Source organism: Pundamilia nyererei, unplaced genomic scaffold (assembly GCF_000239375.1).
Source record: "Pundamilia nyererei isolate P.nyererei 1_Seehausen unplaced genomic scaffold, PunNye1.0 scaffold00090, whole genome shotgun sequence".
NCBI lineage: Eukaryota > Metazoa > Chordata > Actinopteri > Cichliformes > Cichlidae > Pundamilia > Pundamilia nyererei.
The window spans coordinates 224,329-245,974 of NW_005187491.1; the positions used below are offsets into that span (position 1 = coordinate 224,329).

At 41.1% G+C, this 21,646-nt stretch overlaps 1 protein-coding gene across 11 annotated transcripts in view; it reads left to right on the forward strand.

Moving 5' to 3' along the window:
* The window catches only part of mef2d (myocyte enhancer factor 2d), a 96,954-nt gene that overhangs the window by 15,252 nt on the left and 60,056 nt on the right, over positions 1–21,646 (forward strand). For 8 of the 11 annotated variants that reach the window (XM_013912444.1, XM_013912445.1, XM_013912442.1 and 5 more), the window contains exon 1: positions 12,499–12,789. The exons of 1 other annotated variant lie outside the window; for it this stretch is intronic. The gene's annotated coding sequence lies outside the window, so the exon portion shown is untranslated. Of the gene's footprint in view, positions 1–11,419; positions 11,442–12,498; positions 12,790–21,646 lie in introns of those variants that run through there. 2 more of the 11 variants (XM_013912440.1, XM_013912441.1) reach the window with 2 other exon arrangements.

A 21,646-nucleotide genomic window follows, 5' to 3' on the forward strand; every position in this document is an offset into this window, starting at 1 on the left:
CTCTGTCATCATTTTAAGTGGGGGAACTTGCACAATCGGTGGCTGACTAAATACTTTTTTGCCCCACTGTAGGTGCAACAGACTAATAACATACAACACTGGAGCACAAACCTCTTGGACAGGATGTTCCAGACAACACTCTACATTATTTGTAAGATAATTCCATTAAAATGCTCCAAAAGGCAGCAATATCACAAAGACTTTTTAGAGGTTGAGTTCAGTAACCTAAATTAGATGATGAGAAGCCTAGCAGAAAGCTCTGGGCTATAGCTGCCTGTGCTAGTATGTCCTAAGATTAAGCACCCCATAAGGTTGTTCTGAAGAGAGAAACTAGCTAAAAAGACCAGACAACTTAATTGTACCAGGCTGTGAAGAGGACATTGGGTGATATTTTGTTTGGGCTTCCCCACATTCCTTTAGTTTCTACCTTTAGGCAACTCCATGATTACAAACTGATTAAGTTTTTGGTTTTCATTCCTGCTTTGTTTTGTCTTTGCTGTTGGTGGCTCAGTTTAGCTGTCATGTTACCAAAAGGTCTGGGTATCATCACTGATAAATGACGTGAGATTAACTTGGTCTCTATGGTCCTTTTTGAGGATTCTAATCAGAGTCTGTGAAGGCTATAACACATGGGGATCTGAGTTGGTGGCACAGATCTGTGTGGTCTCAATTGGGATTGGAAAGAAACTGTGACTCCAGTCAGCATTTTTTTTTTTTTTTTTTTTTTTGCCAGTCACACCAAGGAGGGAAAAATGTGATCTTTGTAAGACGGGGGGGAAGTAGAAATTGGGAGACTCTCAGTTGTCAGTTGTGAATGCAACCGAATTGCTGTGCCACCATACTGACGGGGTTACGATGGCGTGAGAGCAGGGGCTGCTGGCCAGCACTCCAGCACAGCTGAAATAGCAAGCAGCAAGAGCCAGGAGCTGAAACGCTACACCCAGGCTTCTCACACTCTCCTCGTCTCTCACTAAGCCTCTCTCCTTCTTTCTTTTTCCCATTCTCTTTCGTGCTCTTTCGGTCTTTTCTTATCATCTTTCTTATTTACTCTGTCTGTCTTTAATCTGAAATCTTGCCATTTTCTTGCTCTCCGTCATTATCATCTAGCCTCTATCTCATCGCCCATTCTCCCCACTCTTAATCAGACACCTCCCACACCTCTCATCCACTTCCAGTAAAGCCCAACGCGAGGTTACGGCCTCATTTGAATATATGAATGCATAACAGCCTCCTCCTTGCTGGGGCGTGGCATCGTTTTACAGTCACACAGCTGTGGCAGTGTTATGGGACCATCTGCACAAGGCTCATTAAGATAGCCATAAGCTAATGTGGAGAAAGAATATGCATGGAGGGAGGGAGGGAGGGGGGGGGTGTTTATTCATCCTTGTTCCTCTTCTTTTTCTGTAGAACAGCCTTACCCCAGTTGGGATTATTTCCAGAGAGAGAAGAAGTAGAGGAAGGAGGAGCTTGAAAAATCCCCTTTCCACTCTTCCAAAGTTGCACACTTCCTTCTGCTTGTGTATTTGCATGTGATGTCGCTATGGCTTCAGGCGTGTGTGTGTGTTTATGCACAAACACTGGTATCTGTCAGTGACTGAGAGCATGAGGTTCAAAATATATCTTCTTATTGAAACTGTGCTGCTTCATCTTTTTATGACGTTTAAGATTTTATACTGTTTTACTAAGGGGAAGTGCAATGGAGCAGAATTTACCTTGTGAGGCAGCGGAGGTCTCATGAGATCATGATCATGAGAAAATCCATTAGCTACACACTTGAAGAAAAACCAAGTCACTTCTACTCAATCATATATGGGGAACTTCCAGTTAAAGGACAGAATGATTAGTACTTTCATACCACCTCTGAAGTTCACTATAGGAGACTGGCTAAAACTACAGGAAGTGAATAAGATGTTTCCACGTGATGATGAAGATGGTGAGATTTGGTTAAGAGATAATGGGTAATTAAGCTATTTATGCTTTAGTTGCACACTTTTTGTAATAATTGGGTTTAAATACACTGTGGGGGATTGATGTATAATATACTGTTCATGATAATTAATTTTAAATCAAGTTCAAGAGGTGCTGATGCCAGCCATTCTGTAATAACACTTTTGCACAAAGGAACAGTTTTTGATGCTGCTCTTTTTCTTGGATCTTTTTGTAAGAAAATAGTATTTTTCTTGTTTTTGGAGATATTAGAAAGGTCTTAAAAGTCACTAAATTTGTTCTTACAAAGGCTTCAGATACTCTGATGGCTTTTCTAAGTGCAGCTGAAATCCATGTCTCTTTTCTGATGTGCAAACCCAGCTCACGGCGTCAGCGAGGAGTGTTTTCGCGGGCAAAAGCACAGCCGTGTTTTCAGTCGATAGAGAGTGTACTTGTTTTCTGGCGGGCCGTGTCAGTGCAGGCATTAGATAACGTTTTATTTGATGGTGTTCAATGGCTGACTCGTCCTCACCTCTCGCCCAGGCCTCTCCTGCTCTCCAGCCCACATGCGCTCCCATGTAAAGCCAAACACACAGACATCCACCCACTGACTCACACACACGCACACTCACAAACACACACTCCCGCTCTCTCTGCATCCTTCCTCTGGAGGATTCTGGCAGTTGTTTATGTTATTGAACTGGTTATCACATTACAGCTGGAACACCACCAGGCTCAGAGAGAAAGAGTCCTCCCGCTCTCTTAAGAAATAAAAGAAAGGCGGCGAGAGTGCAAGGGAAAAACAAGAGCAGAGGGAAGACTAGATAAGAATATGTTCAAATGCTTTTGCAGTGCACTCATCAGCATCACCATGTTTCTTTACTTGTTTTGTGGAAACAGAAACCATGTCTGTCTGTGATCTTTCCAGAATACTTTAACTACATTTATTAGTGATTTAACAACAGCCTTTAACCTCCTCTAAACTGGATAACCAGATGTGTGACTAACTGAATTACCACTGCAATAGTTAAAGTTCTAATGAGTTTATCCACTGGTTAGTTGTTATGGCCAGACTGTAATTAATGACAGAAGAAGCAAAACTGGAATTCTATATTAGTGTCTGATGTCAAAGCAACAGATTTTGATCATTCATCACCCATTGATCCATCCTTCCTAAGTAGCTGTAGATCTATAATAATATCCAGCTGCTTTTCTATGTGCTTGCAACTGTCATAATTCACATACAACAGATACAGCTCAAAAATATTTTTGTATTGTACTGTAGTTCGTATGTGTACTGTGTCACGGTCGCAGTGGCAGACCGTGTGGAGAGTGTGTGGAGGACTCAGGTGCAGACACAGGCGTGGACACGAAACTGAGTTGAACGAAAAGCGAGCCTTTATTGTGGCTGAAGACAAGGAGTGCAAACAGGGCAGAAGCGCAGTGACAAAACTAAACTATAACTAAACTGGGAAAGTGATACCAGGATAAACTATGAAGACACAGGAAATCATAACTATGAATACAAAAGACTGGCTGTGACAACATGGAGGGTGGGAACACAGACGACGCGACACAGACTGCATGAAACATCGAGACTAAATACACATGAGGGATGATCAGGGGAAGTGGCCACACATGGGAGCACAGCTGACACACATGAACCTAACGACAGGACAGGAGAGGTGAAATTAAATACACTGACATTGAATACAGACTTTCAAAGTAAAACAGGAAACATGGAGATTAGACATGACATGAACTAAACATAACCACGCAGACATGACTCATGACAGGTAGACGCACGAACCAGGGAGACTGAGTACAGGGGAAGATGACAGAAGCGACAGCATGAACTTGACAACACAAGACACACATACATAAACACATGAAGGGCAAGGGAGGCTTAATACAAGGGTAATATAATTACAAATGAGCTGGAATAACTTAATGAACCTAAACAAACAATAAACATCAAAACAGACTAAACACAAAACACTGGGTCGCACAACCCAGGACCATGACATACTGAGTATGTGTGTCAGAAAAGTTGATACTCTGACGCTGACTTATATTAAAATTTGTCAGATTAGATACTCAGTTGCCACAGTATAAATACCAGGAGTGACACCTTTGCCTCCTCCTGCTGACACAGAACTTCATAAAACACGGCTGCAAGAAGGCCCATAACCCTTTCCCTCACTAGCAGCTGAACACATGAACAGTAGCGCAGTAATCTTGGCAAAGCATCTTAAAGACTGAGGGCCTTTCACATAGGATGCATGTGCTGTGTTGGACTTTGCAACCAATTCTTTTCTATGCACTGTGCAATAGCGGCACCCTGCTGTGTCCAGCAAAGCACAGCACAAGTGGGCTGCCTGTGGAACACTTGTGCATCACACCATTTGCTATACATTCAATAGAAATGCAGAATGATATGGAGCAGGCATGATTAGTACATGTAAAAATCATGAGTGACTACAAAAAAAATACATAGTACTCCCCCCACCTTCAGTCAGTGCACGTCGCTTCCTTTATGAAAGCGACTTGGTAGCTCAGTAAAGCTTTCATTTCAATAACAGAGATTAAACAGTCATCATAAATGTTAACCTGGCCAGCACACACGCTAACGTTAGCCATTGGCGGTAACTCACATTAGCCGGCTAGGGTGTATAGCTGATAATATAATGATAAAATTAATGTCTGAATTGAGCAGCTCTTTATCAGTTCTGTTACTTGTTAATTTTCTCTTAAAGTTCCTGATTGAAGCCTGAGAAAAGTCTACCAGCTATCTCCTATCTTATGTGTTCTTCTCCTATTAAGTTATACAATCAAAAATGACTGAATATTGGTAAATAACTCCCTGTTGTAGTGGAACCTTTTGGATGAAAAGAGAAGAAAAACTCTGCACTCGAAGTTATGGAAACTTGTTTTCTGTTCTGTTTTGCACACCCAGCAAGAATACATAATCCAGATATGTGTTTTTTCTTTTTCTCTTTCACCCCATGGTTTCTCATCCAATCCAAAGAAGTGCTGCGCTTTCAAATCCCCTCTCTTCTTTCCAGCTTTCCTCCTTTTTACAAACAGATACTCGTCCTAAATATCTCAGCTGCGCTTCACCACAATTCACTTTGGAGAGAACTATGTCTGACAAAAGCGTTTGGAGAATGTTCAAGAGGGGTGGTATCTCCAAATTCCTGAATAAGGCTTGTGTGACAGAGCTTTTCTGTCTCCATCAAAGGAAGAATTGCATTGTGTGGCTGCAGAATCTAAAAGCCCGAAAAGTTTCTCTCTCAACAATCTAAAGAATATTAATACTCTGTGATAATAAACAGACTTTAATGTGACCTTAGGATTATAAGATCCACATACAGTCAAACTGTTTTTACACAGTGGTGATTGAAGTGAAAACCAGGGTTATTGTGGGTTAAAATGATTATGGATTAACATGACAGCATGGTTTTCTCCTCGCTGTAATGCCAGCACCGGCTTCACTGAAGCAAGGCAAAGGAGCTTAGTGCTTTTAGCCCGTAGTTCTCTTCTCTGGTAGCATCTGTTGTTACAGTCGGACAGAGCAAACACACACTCGAACCACTCAAACACATGCTGAAGGGTCATAAAGCCCTGTTTTTAATGTACTGAGGGGGAGACAGAGTGTGTGTCTGTGAGAGTAGGTGGGTGATACAGTATGAAGTAAGGGTTTTCACAGAGGACAATTCCTCTGGAGTCACAACAGGTGTGTGCGTCTCTGTGTGTGTGGATTGCAAAGGGGGAATTATGAGCCGGGTACTAAAAGGAGGAGGGGTGGGTTAGAGGACTTATGAAGGGTCCCCTCTGCCCCACCTGTAGCCTGTCAGCTGTTGTAAGCCTGTTAAAACGTCAGCTGTTTCTGAGGAGAAGTGTGTGTATGTGTGTGTGCGCTTGTGTGCATGTCTGTTAGTCAATGTCAGGGAGCTTGTGGAGGTTGGGGGGGAGGGCTGGCTCTGTGTGGCACTCACCGCCCCATTGCACATCAAACGCCTTGTCCCCTCTGGGGATTTGTTAGTGCACAACACAGCGGCTTGTGCTTACGTTGCCTCTTTTCTGTTCATTGCACTTTGACTCAATTGTTCAGTTAAAGAAAAAAAAAATCAGAATCAGAAAGAATGTCTCTATTTTGTCTCTTTATGAGCAGCAAGTTTGATTCCTTACATGACAGATGTCTTTGTTTTGTTTTTCTTTTTGCAATTGAACCAAACCCTAAAACTTTAAATATAATTAAGATCTTACTGTACAAAAATGAGTCCAAAAGAATCAGCCATGATCAAAAAACTTCAAGTTTAAATGTTAGGAAAGTAATTTTCAATATTTAGTGCTATCTAAACTTTTATTTGTTAGACAGCAAGAAGAATGTGGTAGCAACTTTCAAAGGTGTGACTCATGACCTGACAGCGTGGTCCTAGAGCTAAGCAGACTGTGTTTCAGTTTGACATTGTGGAAACTTTGATAGCACTTTGGTTTCAGCTGTTGGCTCTGACACTGATCTTTCAGTGTCGAGAAGTAATTTTGACCACGTCAGCTAACTTCCACTCTTTCATCTTTGTGCTTGATAGAATAGCTGCATGTATCATTTAAAAAATATGGTAAATTAAATCACATTTAATGTTCATCTTGAACTGCTTTTCTGTTTTCCTTTATTCTTTCTGTTTGGCAGTAGTTGCGTGTTGATAGATTCTTTGTGCAAGGGGGCTTATTTTGTTTCGTTTTCCCCTAACCAATCAGTAGCAAATGAACCGACAAACCACAGCTGAAGAAACTGTTTTAGTAGTTTCTAGGAGCAGTAACCTTCGAGATCTAAGCTGATTTGAATGCTCCTGAAACACTTATCACTATTCTATTTTCACATTACTATATCTCTGCTTATCCTGATGTAAGAAGACATTGTTTACATTTGGCCCAGTAAATTCAGATTGGTTCATTTTTCTTATTCCTCCTGCTATTGGTATGGAGGGCTGGGCCACTATATCAGCCAATTTGAGCTTATTGTCAGTCCAGGTGGCATGAAATAATCCTCTCTGTGTTTGGCAAAAGGCTTTGTAACACTTCAAACATTTCAGTAGTACAATTACAGGTAATTATATGGCAACATGTAGTGTTTACCACAGGCATGCTTTACTTGCTTCTCCAAAGAGGATCTTGTTTTGTGGTTACACCAAGTCCAAAGCATGGACTGCAGCTCTGCTCTGGAGATCTGGAGGGCTCCTCTAACCAGAACCTGCAGCAGGTGGGGGCTGGTTTATGTGCTCACTGCAGCTCAAAGCAGAACAAAGACTGCCATTAGCAGCTGCAGAGCAAAGCGGTGTATGAAGTTGTGAGATTATCCACAGGCTGAGAGAGTCACAGAAGAACCAGCCCACACCACACCCCACGCCTCCATGTGTTCTGATTTTTTTTTCTTCTATTCACTCAGCTGATGGGCTTCCAAATAATAATTTATAGTAAGTACAGACATATAATAAGCTCCCAAGTCACCAACATCACTAACAACCAATCGTATAGATTACAGGAGGTCAGAGCAAGTGAGCTTTGAAATCTGTGGTAATAAAGGTCTCTTGTTATGTAGAATGACCATTTAGGAGATAATTTTCCTCCTCCAGACCTCTCGATCTCAACAGCTCTTTGAAATTAACATAGGTGATCTTTTGATTCCAGATGTGTGGGGGTTTTTTTTTTTTGGTTTTTTTTTTTCCTTCAGGGCGTAAGCTGAATGTCTGTTGTCCTGCACAATGCACTATGTCATGCTGGTGTGGGAGTCACAGGTGTTGAGTGATTTATGGCTTTAATTTACTTGATAGATTAAAATATGATAAAGTTTCACGCACAGGTCATTAATTAGAATAACTGAGCCAGCTGTAATTTTACTTTAAATCGCTTGGCAGGGACATGGAAAAAGCTTACTACTACACTTTACATATTAAAATGTATACTGTACACAGGAAGGCATGTTGTTAGTCAACAGGGATTGATTTCCCTTACGAAGGCAATAGTACTTCATTGATTACTCCATAAAATAAGCAGAAATCAGAGCGCTGCTTAATTTAGTGCTTTGTGTTATATTAAAGACGGATTCAAAGGGGAGTTTGATGTTAATAATCTGTCCCTAAAACGGTTCCTGTGTTGGGCAGTGACAGCCTGGAAAAGCGGTGCGCTTGGAGCTGCAACAAGAGGCTTTTATGGGGTGGGGGGGTTGCAGCCTTTGTGGAGCCAGCTGAGTGAGGCAGACAGTTGAAGGGAACAGGTTGCTGCGTCTGTTGGGGCTTGTCTTGCTGCTCTTGACTTCTAACCTATAGCTGCGACAGCTCCAGGGGCTAGGAGATACCAAATTTCCCCAGATTGAGTGAGCAAGGGCTAGATTAGATAAAGACAAATACAATACTGGTCGGTACTGTGACATACAGCAGTCCCTAAAGGTGTTCCAGTGCAGTCTCGTGCTATTTTTAAGTAGCTCACATTCTGTGTGTAGTTTAGATTTATTTCTTTGAAAATGTTATAAGCTTATCCAACCATGGATATGCCTGAAACACCTCAGTGGGTGGCCGCTTCTCCCTACTTTCCCCTGACATGTTGACAGTGCTGGTGTACAGTCACTCCTGCTCTGGTGTATTTTCAGAAGAGTAAAGCAAAAGATGGGATAATTTACATGGAAAAATATTGGCAGATACAATCTGTGGGCTACATCGTTGAGTCGTTGCAGAATTTTTTTACACACGCCCTTACCAAAACCACTGACGATGCCAATTCTGACACCAGAGCCAGTGAATTGGTCAGTGTTGTGGTTGGTTGTAGACTGGACATTGACTCTACTTTGGTATTGCCCAAACTACCTCAAATAGATCCTTCTGATGCAGAGAAGCTCCATGGCTTATCTCTGAAGATGTCCACAGAGGAAGTGATGACTTTAATTTCGCAGCTAGCAGAGACCATGGAAAGCAATTGCTGGCGACGCAAAGTGTGCAGGTCCTGAGTTAAACTTTTTTATGACTTGAAAGCAAGAGATTGAAGCGACTGCTAGTGAGAGTGCAGGATACCATTGATTGACATATAGCAAAGTTTTAAATATATTAGAGGGTTACCTAGGCGACTGGAGTCTGGAATGTCTGCTAAAAGCCAGCTGTCAGCAACAAAGCAATGCATGAAGAACGAATTACTTCCTGTGTGGACGTGCCTTAAGGGTGAGCTCAGGGCCCTATCGGAGCAAGCTCATTTCTGCAACTTCTGTATCTGTGATCTACGTGGCCGCATGTGAGAAAAGGAAGGAAGACAGACTGATCAGTAAATGAAAAGCATTCTCTTTGAGCTCAGCCACAACAAACTGGAACAGTGATCATATCCGTCTGGATTCTGTACAGAACTCCTCCAGCTTCATTTAATTAATTACATTTTTAAAATTTTTGCTAATCTAACGTGTTTCAGTTGGAACTTGCTCATTTTGAAGGCAGTTTTGAATTAAAGTAGAACTCTAAATACTAGAGTGCCAAACTGGATCTATTGATTTATTAAGTGGCAAACAATTACTTGCTTTACAAATCATTTATCTTTTTCGTAACTTCTTGACTGATATATTGATTTACATTGTTAAACTGCACATCTTTATTGGTCCCACAAAAAGAGACGTCAATGGCTGCGGGAATTCTAACAACAGATTTCAACTGTTTTTGTCATTATGATCTCAACAATTAACCAGTTTATTATGACATAAAAGGATTTAGCAGAGTTAATGGTTTTGCCTCATTGTTTTGTACTTCTTCATTTGCATCACATCCCTACCTTAATGGCTAAAATCAGATGCAAAGAAATGAAAGCAAATTCAATGTGCTTATCTTATATTTTCTGAATAGACATACGTGAAAATAAATGGTGAAAATTGAGTTGAAATTGGTTTGATCCACTCAAGATGCTTTAGGGCATCTGAAAACCTGCTGGTTTGAAATCACTAGATTTCTAACATGAAATGTAAGTAAAACGAAGATTGGCTCTGGATGCTGGCACAGATAATGTGGAGTAATTAGACAGCCTCATTGTTTGGATGAGTACGTTCTGTTGGAAATGTTCATCTTCTGAGCTTTATTATGCTGTGAGATTTGTCGTAAGGATGTGAAAATGTGGAAAATTCCTTAATAATGTAGGTCACATGCGAGAAAATGGCTCACACTAGTGCCACACCAAAGAAAAGCTTTGTCATTTTTTTTAAATTTACCCCATCCTCGGGAGGGAGGCAGATTTGCATAATCAGGGTATTCACTGTCAGACCCTTGAAAGCATATCATGCTTATTCACAAACCTATTAGTCATTTGGTACAAAGACAAAGTACCAAATAAGCTTGTCTTCAACAAAACCTCTTGAGTTTTTCTTTGTCATGGCACATCACTCAGGTGGCACACCTTTCACATTGAACAATACGCAAAAACAAATCTTTTTGCCTTCTCTGCAGCTGTTCCAAGGATTTGCAGTTACATGGATGGATGTTTATCATTGCAAGAGCTGAAGCTTATATGCTTTTGTGTTTCCTTTAAACATAAATACACTTGCCTCTGGGCAAAGGAGCTGCTTTCTTTTACTGCTCTGCTAAAGAGGAGAGAATAGATATCCTTTGCTTAGTGTTTGTGCCTCCCCCACCTCTTCTCAGTGCCGGATCCCCACCACATGTAGCCAGCACCACACAGTCTTGGCCCGCGCTTGCAGTCAGTTGTCAGTGAGAGCGGAGGTAGGCTCATAGATCCCCATTTTAGGCTCCGGGCCAACACCGTGTGTTCAACACGGAGAGCCCCCAGGCAGTCGTGCACACGGATGACAAATGTGGATGGCAAGCGGGGGAAAAAAACCTGGAGAACGGGGCAGAAAGATAAGGCCATCTGAGCAACCGTGTTTGTTGTTGAAGTAATTGTGCCCTCAATACTCTGACATTAGGATTGTTGGGTTTAGTAGTGGTGTATATTTTCCTAACCATGGGCAGATTTCCTGTTCCAGATACACAAAGGGAAAACATTTTTTCTTCTCTCCTTTTACAGATTTATCCATATAAGTTACTGCTGCAAGATGAATATGGCCTTTGGAATTTTTGCCCCTTGTTTAACCCGTTTGGTTCTTGGCACATACATGCCTGCACCCATACATGTATTCACTGTGTGTGGAAACTCAATGACACAACTGTTTAGCAGACTAGTGGCCTCCCATTTCCCACACCCTCCGGCCCCCCTTTGGAGATTTCAAGGTCAGGAAAGGGCACGGGCTGAGATTCATGTCTTGGGAAGCAGAGTCGCTGTTGCAAAAAAGTCACAGAGAGCGAAGCGTTCCTTTTTACAGTGGTTGCTGTCAAACAACCGTATCTTACCAAGATCAGATCTTCTAGGATTTGGATATGGCATCAGATAAGAACCGTCAGCAGTGGTCCACATTGGAGATGATGGGAAGGTGGAGATGTTGCAGTGTAGCTGTTGAAGTTTAACAGCAGAATTTCAAAATCGCATATTGAACGGTAGGGCAGAAGGGCACAAGACATTACCGCTGTGTTGAATTCTCCGACAGCTGAGCATTCGAGTATATGTGTGTATTGCATTGCATTGCCTTTGTGTGTGTGTATGTGTCCAGATTTTTGGGGGGTGGGGTCCTCAGAGAGTCCAGAGGATCAAAAGGTATGTAGGCAGCTGCCACCCTGTTGCTAGCAGCTTATGATCCAAATGGAAGATGTATAGACACACGTGCACGAGGGATAGACTGGTGTGCAACAAGGATCTCACACCCTCAGTTAGGCAGCTAGTGACTCCCTCACTCATTTGGGACACATACATATAGCCATATTCTGTTTAGCCTATAAACTGGGAATTACAATAAACACTATGTCAGAAGCTTAGTAAAATTAGGTTTAGTTATCAAAACACAAGTTATTAACTTTTGCATTTGTCAGCTGACGATTTCAGCATTCCAACATGTTTTTTGGGGGGGCATATTTTTCCATTGTTTGTTGGCAGTACATGGAAAAAAAAAATCTCACTGTATTATTTTACCATAGTGGAGCAGATCAATCTGGCTGTGATGATCACTAAAGTGAAAGTTTGAGTAAAATAATCAGATCAGATATGAGATAATAATAATTTTATGCTGAACAAAAATGCAGATTTTTTTGATAGTGTACTGCACTGTTTTTTTTTTTTGTTGTTGTTTTTTTGTTGGTTTTTTTTTGCTGTGGCATATAATGTCAAGTTTCATATTTTAACTATCAGTTTAAACTTCAAGGAATGAGATTTATATTTAGAAAATAATCTATTGTTCAATTAGTTATAATTCAATAAAGTTAAATTGTGACCTACTAAAAAATTGGAAATGCAAGGATTTGCATTAAATGTGCTGAAATGTGGGGGAAAAAATTCTTTAAAGAGCTGACCAACACACACCTCATTTGCTAACATAGACTATGATGAATTGGTGGCAGTTGCTGAAGGCATATTAGGGCAAAGGGTGACCTGGGAGGGGTTTATGGGTAGAGAGGGGGATGAGTGTACTGTTTAATTGTGAGGAGTGAGGTAGAGTGACAAGAAGCAGCAGCAGAGGAGGGGGCTTGGTGGTGCTTGGGGTCCAGTAAGAAGGGTAATTTGGGGCGTCCAGAGTGAGGTGTTCCACCAGCAGTTGTCACTTCGGCAGTCGATGGTGGGTGGAGTGGCACATGTGCTGCTCTAAGCCGGACTGTCTTTCTATTCAGGACTTTGTATACCTCTGCAATCTTTGACTTGGACTACTTTGGAACTATTGACCTCAACATTGTGTTTTGTTTTCTGCTGTGTCATAGAACTTCCAAAACAACTTTTTGGCACCAAAAATCTTCGCTGGTAAGAGCAGTCGATAGAGATGTTACAGTTGGTTTGATTAAATTGATTTGATGTGAAATGAATGCTATGTTTCTTAAAACCATGAAGAGAGAAAGTCGTTTTTTTTTTTCTTTTAAGATTTCACACTACCTCGTCTCTGTTTAAAAGTCACGTTTTAGCTGAAGTTCTGAAAAAAATGTTTTTCATGAACATTCAGAGATTTCTCGGGTCTCTAATCAGTCCAGGAAGCAATCAGTAGGTCTTTACGAGGTAGATATGGAAGAGTGCGAGGTGACTTGCTGTGTGGCCGGCTGTCCTTTGTCAGCTGCTGAACTGACATCTACCCAAGTCCCCAATGTGCTGAGAGAGGCTCAAGAGTGGAGGGAGGGTCTGTTGTAGTGATTTATGGTCGAAAGCTTGTGTTGTTGTGAAGCTCATAACGTCACACCTGCTCTTTTTCTTCCTTGAATTGAAGGCTTGCATGACCATTAATGGTGAGTTGAGTGCCATGACGCTTGTGCCCTTGACACCTGTTAAAACTATGTTCTGTACTTTACGTATGGTGAGATATATCGCATTTAATACAGCTGCTGGGGTTCTTTAACCTTTGCGATTACCCTGTTTTTACTGTGCTTTTTCCCAAAAAAGAAAAGGAAAAACACAAGGTTAATAGCAGGAGGTTGTTTTATCCTAGAAATAATAGGCTTATTTTGATTTCCAGGCTTAAATTGATTTGTCTGCCTTTGTGTTGTTTGTAGAAAAAGAATTACATCAGGAATTTGAAGGGTCTTGTTCTACAGATGGGAGATTATTACATGGATCGTGCGCTGCACTGCTGTTGGTTGCTCCATAGTGATCATCATTTAATTTTGGGATGATGACAGGAAATAAGTTTTCCTTTCTCAACATGGTTGTGATGTTTTTTCTCATTTCTACAAGTTTTATTGAGTTGCATTGGTGCCTTCTGCTTTTTAAACCAGCCAGAACAAGAGTGGATGGACTTGCAGGTCTCCAAGCAGCTGCTCCGCACTTGTTTTGAAAGGTTTCTTGACAACAAAGCCGACCTGGCTCGATCTCCTGTGACTAGATTGAAAGATGCCTCTCTGAGCTGAAGGAGCTTGTGCTTTCTAATGACCACACACACACGCACGCACGCAATCATGACTGAGTCTGTGTATATCTGTTACCAAAAATGTTTTCTATAGGGAGAGTGAAATTGTTGGAAGGACTACAGTTACTTCTTAGAACAGTGGTGTTTGTGTGTGTGCGCCACACTCCGTGGAGTGTTTATTATTACTGAGTACCTTTAGCATACTTGCAGTGCCCACATTACACAGTTAATGACAGATAAATAAACATAACGTTTGTGGTGGATGATAAAAATAGGTAGGTATTTTCGTGCTGAAAAAAAAAAAAACAGAATTCCTCCTCCCACTCACCTGCATTCATGAAAATAAACCTGACAGCACTTGCGTTAAAGCACTATGTGTTAGAGCCAGCCGGTTGTCTTGATCTTACCTGTCTGGCTCTTGCATAAGGTCCCATTGATGAAAACATGTTCGGCTAGTGATGTCAAACTATCGTACGCACGCTGACTCGGGCATGCACGCCCTTCGTCCTCGAGTGTCACATTGATGTCATTAGTGTTTTGTCTGGCGGGCATTCTTCTTTGTCACATACCTTTTGTTATTGTGCCGCAGCACATTTGAAACGATGGGAAAAGCTTTTAGGGAGGAAACCTGGATTCCACCAGACATCTCAAGAGTTGCATTTCAAAACTATTTGCCCTAATGAGGCAGATTATAGATTATAAATGATCTGATCTCAAAGACAAACAAAGCCCAACGTAATGGGTAGTACTTGAATGAATAATAAATTCATTAAATACTGCCGCTGCCAGAATAACTCTCATTTATAAATCAAATTGCAGCTGTTTAATTTGCTGTGATCCAAAAAAACAAAACAAAACACTGTATGTAAGAGCTAGTTCAATGCAATGGCACAGCGTTGATTGATTAGTTGTTTATTTAGTCATTATCATACCAGTTTATCATGTCATTTTTTTTTTATGTCCTAAAACTGTCAGTAAATAAAGAAATTTATGATCACAGGAGTTCTCAGCCTGAGGGGAAATTATCATGTCTGAAAAACAAATATATCCAACTTACAATTACACAAACAGTAAGAAGAAGCAAATTATGCACATTTGAGTATCTCCAAGCACTACGTATCTGAAGATTAAGTCATTTTAGATAAGGTTATTTGATCAAACAAAAATAACCATCAATGGCATGTTTAGCTGAGATTTTAGACATCGGTTTCAGTTCTTGAAAAAGCATCTAGAAGACTCAATTTGATTTACTTTAAGTGACTGTAATACACCTTTAAATGCACGAAAACTTTAGAACTTGTAGTGACCTCTTATACATGCAAGGCCACAGCAGATCTTCAAATACATTTAAAAAAATGCCTCAAGCCCTTATTAGATAATCTGAAGGATTTCTAATCAAGAAACGGTTTCACATTTTTCCTATTTGTCACAGTTCTTACGCGGTTACAGTTTATCATTTTAAACTCTTACCACTGGCTCCTCTAATCAGTCCACACCTTTCAGGAACAGGAGTGCCCCTGAGCATGTTAGGAGGTTTTATCTTTTGGTCATGATGTAACCCAACAGGCCAAACCACATTGTCCATGTTGGTGATGCAGTGACAGGGGTAGGTCTCAGATCGACAACAAATTACAGTTAAAGTATTGTATGGCCTGCCAACAAGTCCCCTATACTCCACATGGTTTCTAAAATTCAGCACAAAAGACATCTTTGTGAATCTGTGTTTGCACTCGCATACAGTATATACGTGCATTATGGGTATTATCGGGATATTTTTGCTGTATCCATGCCAGAGGCTATGAGCACAAACAGCAGATCAGTGACAGTTAGGGCGCCCTGTGTTAAGTGCGTAGGTGTGTTTTTTCTTTTTGTGCGTGCTGTTGTTTGTTTTTTTGTATACGTGTTTGGGAGTGTGTGTACGTGCTCGGGCAGACTGCAGTATTGATAGCGACCCAGCAGTGCGGGCGTGATTCACAAGCCATGAGGCACAGATCTTCTTACTACCCCTCCCATCCCATCTCATCTCTTGCCCCAAACCACCACCACCTCAGAAGTGCTGCCCTTGCACTGCATCAGCCCTACCCACTCTTTCCCACCTCTCTAAAGTCTCACCCATGATTGGTTAAGAGGAGAGGGGGGAAGGGGAGATCATATTCCACTGCCAGGATTGGCAGCGCTGAAGCACAGGCACAATCACAATCATAAGCCAGGCTTCAGATACGAGGCCAGCAGCTCCCTCCTCCTCGTCCATCGCCCTCTCCTCCTCCACTATTTGTCACCATGCCCTCCCTTTACTCCACCTGCTGATATTCCACAAAATCAGCCATAGGGTTTTGTTGATATTGTAAAGATGCGTGCTGGGTGATCTGAAGCTTGAGTGTGCTGGGAGCTGTGTCCAACAGTTGCCCGGGAACATGAGGCAACAGGCTGTAAATATCACACAGCTGGTGCTGGCAGAACACCCTCAAGGTTGGGCTCGCCGGGTCACATTTTCAGTGGCCCAGTTACACGCCAACCTTTTCCCAACCCCCAACCCTTCACTCTCAGCCCCATTGATGGTTCTATCTGTTTCCCAACGAGGAGCAAATCTATTAGACTTTTCCTCCTCCTCTTACAAAACCCGATTCATTATTGTAATGCATCTTGAAACTGGTGTGCAATGCATGAACCTTGGCATTAATGCCTTCAAGATGTCAGTGTCTCAGTGCCTATATGTGTTTGCAATTAAGACGGGAGGGGGGGGGGACTGGAAAAGACCAGAGGAAAAAAGTGGTTAGAATCCCAAGTGGATGCTTTTCATTTGTGCAAGAAAAATGAAATGTCTTCAAATTAATTTTCAGCTTACGAATTAATCAACCGATTAACACTGGTTTGAGCTCAGCCTGCCATTTAACCTTCAACCTTTAAATGCCCCTAACACTGGAGAGTTTATTTCTGGTCCTTGTGTTTTTAATGAGGCAGAAGAGCATGTTCATTTTGATCACTCTTCTGGTCTGCTACATCTTTTCTGTTTTTGGTCAAATTAAACCACAGGTGCAAGACCACCTCAAACACCTGCTGATTTGATTTCATTTGATTCCCAGTTGAACAGTGCATCTGATTGGATCATTTGTCAAATTGTATTTTGTCCAACTTGTCAGACCTATTTTGATGGAACCTTGAGTGATAAATGAATATTGGTAAATTATTGATCCATGTCTACCTCAAACTGAGCCACAGATCAGTCATTTTCCAAGCCTGGTGCAGAGGTCATGACTTCAACAGCTATATCCAGGCAAACTGCACACATCTTGAAACATGAAGCCCTGAACTCCTGTGCAGATATTTAAGCTATGTCTGTGATATTTTGCCAGCAGGGCCTGCTTAATGATATTTTTATATATTTCATTAGCAGTCAATATAATTTTCTTATATTTATATCATGACAAACGGTCACTGTTACTGATAGTGCACTTTAGCTTAGCTTCCTTTAGAGGATCATGTATCGTTTTGCCAGTGATTGCAAAAACCAACAAGTTTGCTGGTTTGATTCTTTTCACGTAAGCTGTACCACAGAGAGCAATTTGTGATACCTAGCTTTCTACTGATTTTTTTTCTTTTTAAGTTTAGTTCTATGAGGTACTCTCTTATAGTCAGCATATTATGCATAGTAAATTGTGGCTGGCACATCACCAGCCACCATTTGTTACCATTTCCCTCCTGTCAGATCTTCTGGGAAAACTTATTTTAGGACCAAAAAACAAAACACATTTGACATCAATTGACCAGACAGTCCTGTCTGACACAAACTGACTATCAATCCCAGCATCAGTAAGAGTTATCGAAGTGTAATTTGAATAGAATCTTTTACACTATTTAAAATTCGTGTTTCTTGACTGTGGCTTTAAAACACCTGATACTTTTCCACTTTGTGTTGTTAGCCAGAAGTCACATGAACCTCCCCAAAGTGCCAGCTACATCAACATTGGTAAACAGCAGCCGGTGATTCATGGGGCATTTTTTGGATTATGTATTCTTCACTTAAATGCCACTGGCTGGTGATTGTGTACCTCTGTTCAGGGTCACTGTCTGTTGTCTGAAAAAGACATTTTTTTAGCAACTTTAATGGATTCTTTTTCTCAACAATAAGAGAGTTTATTGCCTCAGTAATTTTCTTTGAACAACTGTGTGAACATTGTGCCAGTGTTGTTGGGGTTTTTTTTTTTTTTTAAATTTTACTTGGTCCTTAAGTTCAGAACAGCCTGTTTTTACAGCTTATTTTATTTCCTGTGTTGAATTTGTTCTCGGCTTGCATTTTTGTGCTGGTTTAACTCCTGGATTTGTGTTAGTTTTTTCATAACCATTAAACGTTATACGTCTGCTGGGTATTTAAATTGACCCTCATTACAATTGGTATAAGCACATACATATAGGTTTCAGACAATTCCCATGACATTGGCAGCTTTCTGTCCATAAAGCGTTAGAAACTGATTTTAGTCTAGGTTGATGTAATCATAGCTTGGGCTCGAATGGACAGCACATAGTGGGTGTCTGCAGTGGAGCTGGTTGCGATCAGCTTTAGCAGATGTTGGTGCTGAGTGGGAAAAGTAATGGATTTCTCTGTAGTCCTTTGGCAAGGCTCCAGCAGCCGAGAACCATCTTCACCACCACTACCACTACTCCTCCCCCTGACGGCCAACCCTCTACCGCTGACTGTTATCTCTTTGCTCCAGGCTGCTCCACTGCCACTTTACACACCAGGATGGTAAAGAATGGACATACAGGAAAACACACATAAACACAGACAAGCACAGAGACAGATAATACTCAGGCCTGACCAACATAGACGCGCTAGTGTTGTACTGGAGATTTATCATATGGGCATACCGATAACCTTCCCCCAAAAATGTTTTAAGCTTAATGACTAATGTATTTTCTGTTCATTATGAGCGAGTAAACATTCATCAGCTTAAAGATCATTGGGGAAAACAATGGTCATAACTTTTCTTAGGATCATCATGTTTCTTTTTAACCAGGCGTATTCTGTCTCAAACTCATTTTTAAAAATTAACTCAGTACAATGATATAAGAGTCAAGTTGGGGCATTGTCTAAATTAGCATTTTCTTACATGCCACGCAGTCTATGTTCATTCACACTAGTGAAAATGGCATATAACATACATTTGTAGTTATTAGCTGACATTGCAGGGTGCAGTGCGACACTAAAAAACCCGTGCCTGAACCCATAACAGCAGGGAAAAACTGCTGAAATAAAGCACTTGTAGTGTATTTTAATTAAAACTGTCCTGTTTCAGGTTTTGTTCTGCTTGAATTATCACTCATTTCTGACCCAAATATCTCACAGTAGCTGTCAGACTTTAGTGTGCACACACAGAGATGCATCATCATCTGATTACATCATGCCGTCCATCGTAAAAGCCAACAGAATGCTATACTGACAGAGATCATGTTTAACCCAAACACCCTCTTTTCCTGCTACATTTTGTGGCATGCAAGTGTGTCCCTTTCTCTCCAGGTTCTGGCACATTAAGCCCGTAGCAGAAACATTGGTCGTATTGAATCGGAAATATCGAGGGCAGTGTTAGCCTCGGGGGCAGCCAGGCAGGTTGTCAGAAGGAAGGTCAGTAGTTCACAAACCTTGACTGGCTGGGAAAATCTGGATGGCATGCCCTTTAGCAAGTCATTTAACCCCTGATTGCCCAAAGGAAGATTTTTTTATTTTTTTATTGTCTGACTGTAAAAGACAGTTGCAACATGAAGCTTCCAGCTACGGCTCTGCATAAAAGTGAAGCAAGTTATTGCAGAATAGAGCATTCTTGTTAACTTTTTCCTCATGAATAAATGTTAAAATCATAATATAGCCCCTGTACCTCGTGGGTTTCCACCCACATCATTGGAATAGAAGATTTGATGCTTTGAAATGTTTAACAGCCAGTAGTAGATGTCAGGGATGGTGATGTACTGCAATATTTTCTAACCATTCTTTTTATGGACTAATCTTTGTTACAGACTGTCCTAAGGCTGTGACCTGATGTGCCCTCTCTAGAACTTAGCTGACACATTTCTACAGTAACAGTATTTTTCATTTTTATGCTCTTTATGATGCTCTCTTAGGCTCTTTAATTTGATGACCAGATTCTCAGTTGGCTTACTTTTCTGCATTGTGCCTTTTTTGTCTTTATGAAACAGCACATTATAATGGATTGCATTTTTTTTTTTTTTAATTGTCAGATATTTTGAGGCTGGTGGGTTTTTTTGGTACATACTATAGAATGTAGTGTGCATCTTCAAAGGACACTGAAGACAACCCCAAACTGATGTAATTAAGAAGAACAGAAAAGAACTGACATCTTGTACGAATACTTTTTTTCATTTCTAGATTTCTTGTGTGGTAGGGCGTCTCTGCTTTGGTACAAAGTGTATGAAAACATCTCGCATTAGAAGCCACAGAGCTTTATAAACTTCAAATTGCCCAATTTATCTAAAGAGATGATGAATTTTTCATCAAACCTGAACAGCCGATATTTGTGCTTAAAAACTATAGAAATGTAGCACAGCTGTACTTTCAATGATTGCAGTTTCCTTAAAAGTTCTATATTCCTTTTATTCAGTTTTCCTAACTCCAGCCATAATAAATTGTTAAAGACTAGCCTTTCAATGGCCTCTTGGGGAATAAAGCATATAAACGCATTAGGCGTTCCCCAGGGTGCTAATCTGGGTCCACGGTAGATTCCTAATTATCAGTGTTTATCTTTTCATTGTCCAGAGCCTCTCTATCACTCGTGTCTGCTCAGTGAAGTAACAGACACACTCCAGGCTCTCCGCTTCCCATGTGAGAGCAGAGATTCTGCCTGACATCAGACATGGGAAGCGAGCTGCAGCAGCATGAAGGGTAAAAGGTCGAGACTTGACCACCCCAGGCAGATAAAGCAGCCTTTTCATGTGTGATCAGCCCACAGCCTAAAGACAAATCCCTCAGTTTGCTGCCTTTGAACTTCACTGCAACTGCAGTGAGTCCCCTACTCGCTCTGTGGCTGACAAAGAGAGAATGAACGCACACCCTATTATTTTATTAAAATATTTCGCCACCACTTCTTTACTTTCCTTCATTTGAAGCTGAATGAAAGGAATGAATGTGCAACATAAAGAAATGCCTGCTCTTTCCAGGAGTACACTAATTAGGTGATCCAGGTAGAATTCATTATCCTTTGCTAGTTTTCCTATTAAATTGGTGATACTGAAAATGGAGACGAGGAGGATGAACGAAAGCAGATGAGATGGATTTTTATAAAATAATTTTGTTTAAGGGGCTGGAACAAAATATGTGAAAGATCTTGCCAGTATAATACATTCAGTTCCTGCAGCTCACTGTAGATGCTTAGTGTAAAAAATCGGGCTCAGGCAGCCTCCAGTTCTCCATCAAGCCTTTTTACAAAGCAATTATGACATTCATAACACTCTTTCTTCAGCCCCCTTCCACTCTTTCCCATCAGTGCATAATTCATAGGCAACTCATCTCCAAAGCTAAGCCAATTGCATCCTCTCTAAACGAGCATGCAGTGCAGCTCCCACAGCAGCACAAAAGAAATGTCAGTCTCATGACAGACTATTTCACGTTCTTTGTTTCATAAGAATGGATGTAAATAGAGGGCGTTCTTCTGCTGCTGCTCTCCCAGGTAGAGGGAATGCAAACAATGCTGCGGACCTGATGTGTGTACTTGCTGCTTTCCAGATGATTTAGCTCTGTAATTCTGCCACTTGGCTGCC